Below are 14,644 nucleotides of genomic sequence, written 5' to 3'. Positions count from 1 at the left end.
AAAAACTCATATTTTACGATCATTTTAATAAAAATTAGGAGCTATTTTTAGCATTATGCCTATAATTTATCCCTCTAATCCTAGTCTTTGTGGCATCTCTTCCTTTTTGTGTTTTCTAAAGGTTATATGAATTTCAAGACTATAATTTGGTTAATTGTAACCCCTTCAAACCGATGCAGGTAACCAGATCCGATCTGGAGTGTCACATTAGCGTCACTGGAGCGATCCACCGTAAAAATAACGGAAGATTTAAAACTTTTATCAAAACACGTAAACTCATAAAATGATTTATGAATACAAAATAAAATTTATCAATATTAAAAAAAAAACAGATTTTCAGACTCATATATATAGAACAAAATACAATCTACATGCCCCTAATCACATGTATCATACTCTGTAAACAATGCCGAAAGAACTCCCTTACTGATGTTTATAGATGCACTGGTACGATTCTTTTAACCTGAAAAGGTGAGTAACAGAGTAAGCTTTGGGAAGCTCAGTAATACAATACTACCAGATGATGCTGAAGAACGTGCAGATACAGATAAACATATATTTCCTTATCGGTTCATACATCTACAAATCTTTATGCTAAGCTGAGGTCCCACTGATATATCAGGTAGTAACAGACAATAAGCTTTCAGTTCAAAGGGAAATATTTCGGATGACTAGGTTCAGGAGATTAGAATAGGTTATCTAGTGTGTTCCCGTAAAACCAGTAAAAAAATACAGATCTTTTAAAAATATTTTTTTGAAATTCAAAAATCCTAATAATACCTCCAACCGCACAGCCAGTAAGGCCCTGAGCACAAAGCCGAAGAGCTACTTCTTCCAACAATAATTCCCCCAAATTAAAAATTTTTCCGTCAATTAACGGAGATATTAGAAATCAAAACAGAATTCAGATAAGATATCAGAACAGAATCCAGATAAGAAATCAGAACATAATCCAGGTCAGGTATCAGAACAGAATTCAAATCGGAAATCAGATAAAATATTCATGTAATTAGGGAGCACACTAGTGTTTATAGATATTATTCAGAGATATTGGATAATCTTATCAGGCAGAGAAACACAGATCTTCAGTTTACCGATAGAATGTCGGAAGTTAGAATCACTATTGAAAGAGTTTATTAGCTGACGGAATCATCAGTTATTCAGAATGTGATTTATCGGGATCATATCTTATTCATACATTTTTCTGAAGCTCTACGTAATTATAAGGGTATTCAAAATCTTTTACATCTGAGTTACTTGTGTTTTCATATATGACCTGAGTGATTTGAGCTAATAAGGAAGAATGAAGATTCAAGACCTTTACAATCTATGTTTATTGATTGGATTATCGAACAACTCAAGATGAATAGCTCCCATAACTAATGCTTGTCGACTGGTCAATTCATTATCCTTCCAGGGTATTTACTCTTTAATACCAAAAATTCTTATCCATAGATCATCTTCGGAATCATCGCTGAATAAATCTTCCACTGGTTTTTATTTCATTTCCACGCTTCCACGATATCATGAAATGTTGACGTGCTTGATTTGTAGTTCATGACCCATAAGAACAATACATTATGTAAGTTCATTAGCATTCCCAAACTCATCCAATTCACTTATTTAATCCTCAGTCATCGAGCTTACTTAGTTCACTTAGTAGTCAAGTCTATCCCGATTACTTTAGAGTTTTTCAGAGTGATTCAGACATTTCTGAATTTTGATACATATTGTACTTCCGTTCAATTCAATATGGTCTTTGTAGTTGATTTGTCTAACGGATATTCACTTCTTAGTACCGAATGCGCTTTGGAGTTGAGCTGATCTGAGTACTTCCAGAATTATCATCGATCCAAACTTGAGGAGACGAACAAACATTCAAGTGATATCTATGTCATTCAGATACTGACATATCATTAGGGTTGATCAACTCTCTTAAGTTGTGTTCCATAACTTTTAAGGGTAGTACAACACCCATGTTTATTTGGATTCCTTAATTAATCCAATACATTTACTTAGTCTAGGCTATAAGGGTATTTTGGTCATTTTGGTGCTCAATGTTAATACAGTCATTTCAAAGCTTGAAGATATCCATTCATTCTTGGGCTTGGTGATATTTTTGGGTCATTTCCATTCCAGGGGTATTTTGGCCATTTTACAGATCCAAGGTATTTCAATCCTTTCCTTCCGTCCGATCTTATAATTCAAACTTATCATCTATTTCAGTCCTTTCGAACAATTCTGACAAAAGAGCACCCTCAATAAATTATTCTTCAGGTATTTACTCATAGCTCGGAGATTTTCGGGTCAAGTGCCTTCTTAAATATTACAAATAGAATATCAGAAATTTTCTGTACAAAGACATGATCTTAACAATTAAATATGTAATGTATCAGGTTAAGTACGAATCTTTGGCGTACTTTCTCATTCAGGGTCAACTCGGACTATTTTTACCTCTCAAGGGTATTTTCGTAATTTCTTAACAAGGATAATTATAATTTAGAGATACTAGGGTTAATTGCTTTCCCGGATAATCTCTGAACTTGAAATGATTCCTTATCAAATTTCTAGTATATTGTACAAGCCATCTTGGGGGTATAAATCAGTTATTCAGATTCTCTAAGCAAAACTAGCATTTTCTATACACATCAGTAGTATCATTGGATCAATATGTCTTACTAATTTATCCTTTAAACCGTATTCGGTTCGAGTCCATACATAATCAAGCAGGCATAATAGATCAATCATATACATCCATGCATTTATCAAATTTTACATGTTTCATAAAGCATACAAAGAGGTAGTAATGTATGACCTCAATTTCCGTGCCATACTGATCAACCATTTAAATTTCATTCGAACGCCCTCAATCTTGAAATCAATGTCCAATAATTTTTTAGATATATAACAACAGAAATTTCATCAGAAACGGAGCTTAATTGCGAAAACGGATCGATTTGGGAGATAAATCAGTGAAAAACAGCTTATCGTATTCGAATTTGACAAAACGGACTTCAAAATCGGACTCAAGACGTCAAAGAATATAAAATATGACTTTTGGTCAAAGTCAATGGTCAACGGGTTGACTCGGTCAAAGTTAACAAGTTGACTGAGTCAACTCAGCCGAGTCAAGCGGGTCAGGTCAGCGGGTCAGCCCATTTCAAGCTGTCCAGACTTTCCTCACTCTCAGGGGTGGCGCGTGCGGCAGCCTAGGAGGTCGGAAAAATTCCACAAAAATTTCTAAAATTATTTTAATAGATTTTGAGACACTTACCAAGCTCGGTTCACATTTTTGAACGGCGGAGAGCTCGATTCCGAAACGTCGAAAACTTTAACTTCCTCACCCCCTCACGTGCCGGTGACGACGAAACAAGAAGGACACCGGTAGATTCGGAACGATGCAAGGAATACGATGGTGCGGGAGATGTAAAAAACGGAGCAACGATCGACGATTTTCACGGCGGTGGTTAAAAACTTCAAAACTTTGAGTTGAATTTTACGGCGAACAACGACGATTCACGACGAGAGGTTTGAGGAGTTTTGTTCATCGGTTGACAAGGAACACGATGGTGGTTTCGGATCGACGAACGGTGGCCGGACGGTGGAGAAATCGGAGTTCAAAAGAGGGTTGGCGGGGGAGAAGAAATGGGAAAAACAATCTGGAAAAACCATATTGATTCGTCGGAGAGAGTTTATAATTCAACGCATAAGAAAAATGAGTAAATTTAGGAATGGATCCTTGAATTTCCTACACTTCCTAAAATGGTCTGCCAACTTTGCAATTTTTACACTATAATCCTCAATTTCTTCCAAAATATCACTTAGATTCAATACTTTATAATTTCTAAAATTTAGCCCATAAATTGGGGTGTTACATCAATAAAGTGTGCTTGGACAACAACAAGAAGTTTTGAAATGGTCGGTTGCTTCAGTCCTTTTTCTCAGCATTATTAAGAAACATTTGTGAAGATGAAGAGTTATTTCTTATGTATTAACCATCAGTTAATCATTATTAAATTATAGACAATTTTAAGAGAAAAATGAAAGTATAATAGTTATTTTATATTTGTTAAGATTTATCATTAAAACTTTAATTGTGTATTGGACTATTGCTACATGTTGAATTTTGTAATATGATTAATGATGATGTATTGCTATACATTAATACGTAATATACAGATATACTAATTACTATTATAATTTATAACGTTTGGTTCAGAGTTAGACAATTAAAATTTATGTTGGCGGACAATGAGTAATAGGAAGTGTATTGTCAACTCTGCTTATATTTTAGCAATTATCAGTATTGTACACCGCTTGAACCTATTAATAATTTATAGAGAAAATTTTATGTTAAGAAAATGAATTTTTAAAATTTTAAGAGAGGATAAATTTATAAAACTATAAGAAAATGAAAAAATGTTATCAATATAAAATATATAAAATGTTGGAAATATGGACTGCAAAATCACACCGTTAGTACTGATTGAAAAAAAAATAATTCAAAAGTTGTAATCGTAAACTGTGTCATGAAAAAAATCACTGCCTTATAAATGAATTTGCCCTGATGTGTGTACTCGCTCCAATGGGCGAATCGTCCCCCGAAGTTAATACGGTCGCTCCAAATTTGGTACGCCCGAAACTGGAGTGAACTGTTGGTAGTATTACACTTTATGTAACTGATCTTGATATTAACAGCTTGTCTCTCCTTTGAACAAAGCTAAAAATCAGTCCATATAATCTTAACGTTCTGATTTAATTTAGGAAAACTGTTATCATCTGAAATATTTGAATTTAAACAGTCATTTATTCTTTCATAGAAAAATTCTCCGACACGAGCCGAGACGGACGGCAGCAGCGCATAAGAGTCCCCTTGTTCTCTAATAAAAGTGTAGAAAATAAAAGCCTTAAATAATCATTCCTAATAGTATTTAAAACTTTATGTAAGATTGAGCATTACTAACATAAAATATACTTATAATATATAATAATTTAGAAATTTTAAGGTGGATTGAGTTTAATCCCCTCTCTCTCTCTCTTAGTGGGAGCTTTAACTTTAGTCAAAAGAATAAGAAGACGAAAAAGGTTCCTGAGCTTATAGGTATGAAACGCAGTAAAAGTATAGTTTTAAACTGAATTAAAACTAGGGTTTCGTCCACTGTTCACAGTTGGTACTTCCATCATAGTGATGGTAGTCATGATTGGATTAGACGGTCGTTTTTGTAATTCTTTATCATAATCGTATTTAACTTTTATATATTTATAAAATTCTTAACGTTAATAATTAGTATAATAAAAGTTTCACTCAGCACTTATGTCACACCCTAATTACACCCTAATTTGAAGGTTATTTTTTTTCGTTTAAATATAGAGTTAAAGTAGCATGATAATAAAAAAAATTGGATTCTCCAAGAAAATTAAGAAGATTAAAGGATCATAAATGTAAATTTGCCTTTCTTTAGTTTTAGGAAACTCTAGAATTCTCGTGAAAAGTCCATTTTTTCTGCTATGAATTCTAGTAGTTTATTCAAAATATTTAGAACCACATGATATTTTAGTGCAAAGTTCATATTTAAAACAGAGAACCAACAAACCATTTCAGTTACTCTACAATTCGATGAATGGACCCTTTAAAAGCCCTACCTCAACAATAAACATATTTGGCCTCGGAACAGTTACCCGAACCAATAACAACGGTGATAGTGTTCCAACAGCGTCGAACGGTAAACGATACAAGCTTCGTTCCATATACCACTTCATAACCCTCACAACACGGTTAGCAACCATGGTTATGGTCCCAAAGACCAACAAAGCAATTAAATAATGTAAAAAAGGGGAAAGAAATAGAAAGAAGAAGATCCAAATGAAAAACAATCGGTGACGGTAGGTGTTCATCTTCCGGCAACTTGGATGTGTTTGGAAGATCTATGTGGTGGGAAGGTTGGGTTGGCAGCGAGGAACAACATAGCTCGTCTTGACTCCATTGGAAGGTCATCGGAGGTAAACCAATGAGCTTTATTTCAAGAAAGTTGAATGATTTTTGTTATAGCTACGACCGTTCATCGTGAGTCTTGATGAACGAAGGTCGGATCCGTGACGAGGAGAGCGAGCCGAGTCTGATGATGTACATTGAGTATCAAACGATGGCCGAAGATGACGGTCGACGACCGGCCGGTGAAACTTCTTTGCTCGTCTACAGAGCTTCGGTGGAGATGGCTAGGAAATGAAAAATATGAAAGAAATTCTGAAAAGAAGGAATAGCAAATCACGTGGGTTTTGGGGGATTGTTGATAAAGTGAAAAAGGAGCAAATTACAAGTTGAGTCATCCAAGTTTGGTAAAAGTTTAATCTTGTTTTTAGCTTCCATATTGTTATGATTATGACATAATGGTTTTAATAAGATCAATTTAGTCCCTAATTTTAACAATTGAATATTATAATGGATCCATAAGTTTTTAGTTTTATCAATTGGGTTTTCGAATTATTAACTTAGTTTCTGATAATCGTTTTTTATTGCGAGGAGAATTATCTTGGATTCGATTTCGTATACTTGACGATATAGGTTTGTAAGAGGAAAATTTGAAAGCTCGACCTAGTATCTCCTGATTATTCTGTATGCTTAAGCTATAATTAGTTATATGGTTTTGTAATCCTTATAAATAATTCGTTTAGAATATTACTCTAGTAGTAACTCTGTTCTAATACAAACTAGGTTCGCGTTTAGCAGAAGAGCGTAGTAAAGTCGGTGCTCTGTAGATCTTCCGGACTGATACATTTTGTAAGGTGTGTTTCTTGTGTGCAATATAATTATTTTAAATATATGTTTGAAATCTCATGTGCAGATGATTGTTTTCTCTGATTTGAAATATAATGTTTGATATGATTTGATAACTGTATAATTTACTTGATTTGAAACCTGATTCCTGATTTACTATTTACTGAATTGTAAAGCATGATTGTCTGACTTATGATTTCTTGTTATTGTTTTACTGGACTGATTATTTGTTTGAACTCTGATTTATTGTTACCACTAGTTACTATCTGAAAAATATTTTATTCGGGGCATTCTGGGATCTGGTATGAAGACTCTGCAGGTTCAGTCGCTGTTGGTAATTCCTTGGATAGGTTCAACACCGACTGATAATTCCTTATGGACTTAATGTGACCCTTGTGTAGGCTCTGCGGCCCCGAGAATTTTCTTGGGTAGGCCTCCGTGATCTCGAGAACTTTCTTGGATAGACTCTCAAGGCCCAAGGTACTCCCTTAGGTTATGCAGTTTTGGGGAACTTCATATGGTGTTCGGTTGAAGGTCGATTCTGAAATCTTATTTTATGATGATGTTTATTGCTTTTTCTATTGATACTCGATTTATCGTACTTCAGATTTATGACATGTTTTGCTTTACGTGGTCACTTTTAGTTTTATATTTACAAGTTTATTTTTTTATCGTTAATTGTTATACTTTTATGAAGGCTATTTACAAATTGATTTTAATTATCGAATAACATTTTTTTTAAAATATTTTAAGAATATTTAATGTAATTCGTTAGATTTCGTCAAAATGCATAGGTTGGGTTTAGAAGGTTACAGGTTAATTATGCATAATAAGTACACTTAATTATGCATAATAAGTACACTTAATTATGCATGTCATCGGCATGAATTAAATTATCTTATTGGTTGAAGATATAATTGTTATTCCGAAAGGTTTCGAGTTTGAACATCTTATATGTCATAGGTGTTTGGACATTTATTATTAAATAGATTTAGAGTCTTTCGAATAAATATTATTTTGTAATCGCTTTATATTAAAAAAAATATGCGTGTCATCGTTAGAAAATGAAACACAGGGTAAACTTGAAGCATGAGCTTAAAGTTATAGAAGAAAAGCCTCTGTTCTAAATGCTGCAAAGTCTGACATACAAACATAAAATCATAATCCTAATTACAACCCCAACGAGAAGGTTTACTTTTGTAGTCATAATCCTTAAACACCATCCCACCATAGTTTTCAGCTGGCTGCCTGCTGTTAATGACAACCCTTTATTGCTTAGGAGATTGGGGTACAGGTAGAAAATACCTGGTTTCGTAGTACTGTTTAGTGGCCGGATGATGACGGACTGTCCTTGCGACGATTACCGGCCGAAGAGTTCCTCGATAATGGCAAAGCCATCTAAAGCAACCTGTTGAAGGTAATCAACTTGATTATATGCCATGATAACTGCTAAGTATGACCAGTGGAATTGCTTGCTTGTTTTTCTGAGAAAATGGTTAGATGGGGTCCCATTATATCAATCAAATAACATATATACGAAACAATAAAATTTCAAAAATATCACACTTAGATAGGTGAAAAATATATTATATAAAATAATAAATTTTTAAAATTTATTTTATAATGATAATAAATCTCAGTCCATGAGGATTATAAGATTGTATATGTTTAGAATTTTTTAATTATAGTTCGAATTCGTATCATCTAAAGAAAATAATATTTTATTTCACTACTATTGAGACCATTCAATGGATTCATCAACTATTTATGCTTCATCATATAATGGTAGTCATGATTAGATTAGACAGAGGTTTTTGTAATTTTTTTCTATCATAATCGTATTTAAATTTTATATACTTACAAAATTCTTAACGTTAATAATTCGTATAATAAATTTTTCACTTAGCACTTGATAATACAAATTTCAACAAGGAAAGAAAAACAAACCGATATCTCTTGAACTACTATTATTTATTTGTAGAAGCAAACTTATAAATTACGCATATATGATCTAAAATATACGATGCATATAGGTGCTTCCCATACATACAATAACATGTAGAACAACTAGGTGCTTCACATATGATCATGTAAGTAGATAACTCAGGTTCATGGCTTTTGATTTCGCCTGGGTAACTCGTTCACCAGAACCCCGCCATAGATCTGAGCTGCCTCGGTGCTGTTTATAACATAAGTCGGAACATAAATTACCCGGTTTTTGGACCCCATCCATGGCTGCTGATAAGGAAGTTCATAGGGATATTGAGGATGTGACGACGGAGGAGGAGCCCTTCCGTTTCCGGCCGTTCTTCCGGCAGGCGGCTGCTTATATAATTCGTCTAGCATGCGGAAGTCTTCAGTGAAGTCTTTAGGGAGGCGATCGCTCTTGTTGAGTACTCGGTAACGAAATGCCATTTTTTGGAAAAAAAAGTATTAGAGAGGAGTATGAGATTTTGTTGGCTTGATGGTAATTAGTATTGAAGGTTGCCTCTATTTATAGGACTGCCCTTGGCTTGTTCTCCATCCTTAGCATCTTGTAGCATGGTCTCTCTCTCTCTCTCTCTCAGCAATTATTCTCTCCTGAAAATTATTAATCAATTTGAGTGGAGCTCAAATTTTATAGTTCAAATATCTAAAAAAAAATTGAATAATTTTAAAAATAAATAGATTGATCTTTCTGGACAATATTTTTTAAAAATTATAAATTATTTTTCATGGATTAATAAAATATAAACATTAATAAATTTACAAAAATATAAAAATTATATAATGGTGATACAATCTTAAAATTCTAAAATATTATAAAAACACATTAAGTTATATAATCAATAGTTCTCAAATTAGTTGAAGTTTTATTAGGCTTAAACATTAAGTAAATTATCAAATTAAATTTATCACATTAAGATTATTTTCTTATCTTGCTTTGAAATAAGTTTTTATCTTTATGCTCTCTAATTTTTGTGTTATAAATAGAAGTTTAGTTATATTGTCGATAAGAGTTTAATTTTACCTTTTTAGTTTCTTTAATTTAACTGAGATAAATCTATTTGATTCAATCCGATTTAAAAATTAAATAAAATTTAAATGATAAAATTGACTCAGCAACTTAACTAATTCAAAAGTTTTGCCAGACTCAATTAAATAGTCACCACTAATTATTCTTAATCTTATTTAACATTTAACCAATGTTGAGGCGGGTAGCATAATTTTCTTTTTGCCACTTTTGTAATTCAAGTGAAAGGATAAAATACATTTTTGCAGTAATAATTGAGATTCAAAGCGCATATATATATATATATATATATATATATTAAAGTTCGTGGGAAAAGAAAACATTCCTATCTATCTTCTATTGCTTCTCTTTTGAATGGATTTCTGATATAATATTCTTGTAGAGGAATATTTTTATTTTTAGAGATAATGTACCATTACTTGGTACTGTTTTCTATTTTCCATATTCTGTATTTTATTTTGATTCTCCATAGAAATTAATAACAAAATTCTATATATTTTGTACTAGTTGATAAAATGTTTCAGGTATATAATTATATAAGCCACACTTTTTATATAATATTGTAAGATTTATTAATAAAAGAATAAAAAGAAAATTATATTTATAAAATCATGAAATGACAAAAAAATATAAAATAATATGTACCAAACTTCAAAATATAAAGACGATTTGTTAACCGATCATATTAAATTCAATTAAAAAATCAAATAATAACGTAAATATGTAAAAAGAATGGTGTTCGCCTTTTCTTTAAAAAAGGTAAAAAAATAATAATAATCTAAGAACAGAATATTTAATTATTTACTTAACAGAACGGAAGAGGAAACGGTAGGCAGGTTTCCTATATGTCCACCTTTTCTTTATTCTTGCAGTATTCTTGATTAAGATGCTATGATTGCAGTGAAATGGGAAAGAACCATCCATGTGTGTCTTATTGTGAGATTTCTTTTACTTTTTCCTGCTCATTTCTGCCTTTCGTAGTACCAGCCAAGTGGCTAACGACCCTTTGCCTTAGGAGATATATATGGAGTGAGTGTGTCACATGCATGAATGGATACATCTTTGGTGGATTATTTACTTTTTTTTTCTGTTAAGAGGAATATATGCTCTGTTTATTATAATCATTAATAAGATAATATCATTTACTCGGAAAGTAAAGATCATGAAAACAAACGTCATCGCTCTTGCGTAGAATTTTAGGCTTTCAAAATGCAACTTCGGGAGCAAACCGGTAACCTGCACAGCACTAGGCCAGGATGGACGAGAGGGTGCTAGGGTGCGGTCGCATCCTTAGAAATTTTAAATTTCTTTACATTTTAGATTTTTATATTTCTTATTGATTATTTAATTTTGCACCTTTAAAATTCTATAACTATATTCTTCTAAATTTTTAATATAACTTCTTAAATTTACATCTCTACATAAATCTTTAGGTTCCTTCTTAATCTTGGGGTTCACCCCCTATAGGCTTTCATTTTCTTTAACGAATTTCCCTATCTATTATCTCTGTTGATCAGTGGGAAATTTAATTATTTTTGTCAAAAAAAAAAGAAAGAAAACGTTCCTTTTTTAATGAGTATGAATTAATTTTAACTTGAATCAAACTAGGGTTTTATTGACAGTTCGACCATGGTTAGGGATGGGCATGAGTTGAGTTAGATCGGTTTTCCGGTCAACCTAATTCGACCTTAAAAAATCTACACCCTCCACCTAAAATTTAACTTGACCCAAATTTAAGGTGACTTTATTTGATCCGAGTCCGGCTCATCTTTTTAAGATAAAATTCAAACACGACCCTACCCGAAACAAATATATTTATAAGAATATTAATTTTATTTGATAAAAAAAAGGATCTAATTAAAAAAAATATGAGGGTTATTATTATTAAACTATCCTTAAATATAAAAAGGTATAATCACATTATTTTCGGGCCGAATCAGATGTTTTTGACCATAAATTCACGAACTGAAATCATTTTTTTTTAGAAAAAATCTGATCCAATTATATTTAGGAATTATCTATATTGTTATTTAAGGGTTCGAGTGAATTGATGTTATAAGATACCAACTCAGTTAAGAAAACATAAATTGTTGTAATCGGGATGGTTGCAGCGATTTCAATATGACATGCATATTGTACTTTTAAACCAAATCATCGTTCAAGAAAATAAAATAATCATTATTTTACATAAAAAAAATTCTAACTCACAACATTAGTGTAACATAATTTAATATACTTATGATTTTTTATACATCATAATTTTACATTATATAAAATTTGATAACATCATATGCTCATAATATGCTTATGAATTTCTTTTTTCAATTTAACTCAATGTTTTAATTATTTTTCTCTCTATAAAATAGTCTTATAATTGAAAATTCATTTTATGAATTTTTTATCATTTTATCTATAATTATCATTAATAAAAACTACTCACTTTCTTCTTTTTTTCTTCATGTCAATATTTTGTCTGTATTTTTTTTTGCACACAAAATATTTTTCGTAGTGATTAGTTATAATTTATTATTTGAATAGATTGATGATATGTAAAATTTAATAAAATAAAATATTTTAATTAGTAGAATTTACAAACACGTGAAAATGATCCATGGAATAAAAAATTGTTAATAATATCTGCAGTTTTGCAGTCTTTATTAATAAAAGACTTTTTGACTGAGCCAAAAGAAAGTTGCATGAGTAAAAATAAGAATCTTGTTTCTAATTTCCTTATCTTTTCATTTTGCGTTGCGATTTTTCAGTTCGCGTTGCGATTTTCTATTTCGCGTTGCGATAGTTGAAAATCACGTTGCGATTTTTCAGTTCGTGTTGCGATAGTCTACAGTTATCGTTGCGATTTTCGAAATTCGTTGCGATAGTCTACAGTTGTCGTTACGATTTTCCAAATTCGTTGCGAAAATTCGTTGTGATAGTTAAAAAAAAGATTTTGTTTCTTAAGAATTTTCTCTAAAAAGATAGTATCCGCGCGAACGTGTCGAAGACACGTATTACCACGACCACGACCACGACCACGACCACGACCACGACCACGACCACGACCACGACCACGACCCGACCCGAGACAGACGGCGGCGGCGGCGCGCGAGAGTCCCCCTTGTTCTCTATCACTCAACAAGAAAGTGGGAAAGCCAAGCCTTAAATACCATTCTCAATAGTGTTTCCAATACTATGTGGGATTGAGCATTACCAACACTTGTTTCCAATACAATGTGATTATTCAGGAAACAATTAACAATCATGCACCTTAAAACAACTGAATCAGCAACCAATTGCATTAGTATTATACGATTAAATATGTCATAATTAAAAGTCAATCTACAATCAATCGCGATTATTGCAATTTTAAGCAAAACATTCAAAAATAATATCACTATTTAAGGCTTAATCCCACATAGTATTGGGAACAAGTGTTGGTAATGCTCAAATCCCACATAGTATTGGAAACACTATTGGGAATGGTATTTAAGGCTTGGCTTTCTCACTTCCTTGTTGAGTGATAGAGAACAAGGGGGACTCTCGCGCGCCGCCGCCGCCGTCCGTCTCAGGTCGGGTCGTGGTCGTGGTCGTGGTCGTGGTCGTGGTCGTACTATCTTTTTAGAGAAAATTCTTAAGATTTTTGGTCAAAATCGTATATTATCTGAGATTTTTGGTCGCTGTTAGATGTCAGTTTGATTATGTATGCAGCTTGCCATCACTTTCTAAGATATGTGTAGGTAATGTTTTGTTTTGCATGTGAAAATTAATTTTAATAATAATTAATACCAAATTACACTTTAATTATCTTACACCTTTGCATAATAGTTCTAATCTACTGTCAAAGTTGACGATATGAGGATTCCCTTCAATCCCTTCAACTCAAAAAAACGACCTACGATTCCTGATCGACAATCCAAAAGGTCTAACCTTGAAACTTTTCCCTTCGACGATGACTGGCGGTGACGGTTGATGTTGTGGGCCCATGATGGCCGAACTTGATCGGAGTGGAGACGACCAACCAAAATTTGAAGTACTCTAGATAGAAAACTGGCAGGTGAAATTTTGGCTAAAGTATGCGAAATGAAAAATTAAGAGAAATTGGGGGTTTAAATACCCCATCAAAATATTGTCGTTTTGGTGGAGAGAAGACCAATAGGGTGATCGGACCCGAGTGTAACCCGACACAACCAGATAGGCTTTGCGTGTTTCTTCTTAAATAGGGTAATTGTGTTTACGGTCTTTAGTCTTTTGATCTGTAATTCAATTTGGTCCTATTTATGCTATCTTAGCCTCGATAGTTACAATTTGCTCAATTACGTATTAATGAGATATTTTATTATTGAGGGAAATTATTTAGGGTCGTGTTATTTTGTACGTTTCTCGTGCTCGTGGGAAAAAGGCTAGAAACCCGTATTTAATGTTAGTAAGACAAATTTAAGAAATTAAGGTGTACTTGAAATGTTTCATGAATTTCATAGTTATGATGTCATGCATGTCATGTGTAGACACTCGATTTAATATTCAAGTAGTAGTATGATAAATTACTAAATTGTCCTAATTAAGAATAATGTGTATAGGTGATAAAAATGAATGCGAAGGTAGAGAACCTTAAGAAAATGTCTGTCATAATACATTAATAATTATGTTATAATCTATAATAATAGATCAAGTTACCATTAGACGGGTGAAATGATTAAAATATCTTTGATTATAATAATTGATAAAGAGAAACATTGATTTTGAGGAAAACGTCTATGACTTCGATAATTAATTAAGTGTTCTACATAAGCTTTAGAATATTTAATATTCTATCATGTGCATATAATTGCTAAAATACCATTAGGTGGCTAAAATAACTA

Source organism: Hibiscus syriacus, unplaced genomic scaffold (genome assembly GCF_006381635.1).
Source record: "Hibiscus syriacus cultivar Baekdansim isolate YM2019G1 unplaced genomic scaffold, ASM638163v2 tig00116958_pilon, whole genome shotgun sequence".
In the NCBI taxonomy this organism is placed as follows: Eukaryota; Viridiplantae; Streptophyta; class Magnoliopsida; order Malvales; family Malvaceae; genus Hibiscus; species Hibiscus syriacus.
Note: the sequence above shows the minus strand (reverse complement) of the source record.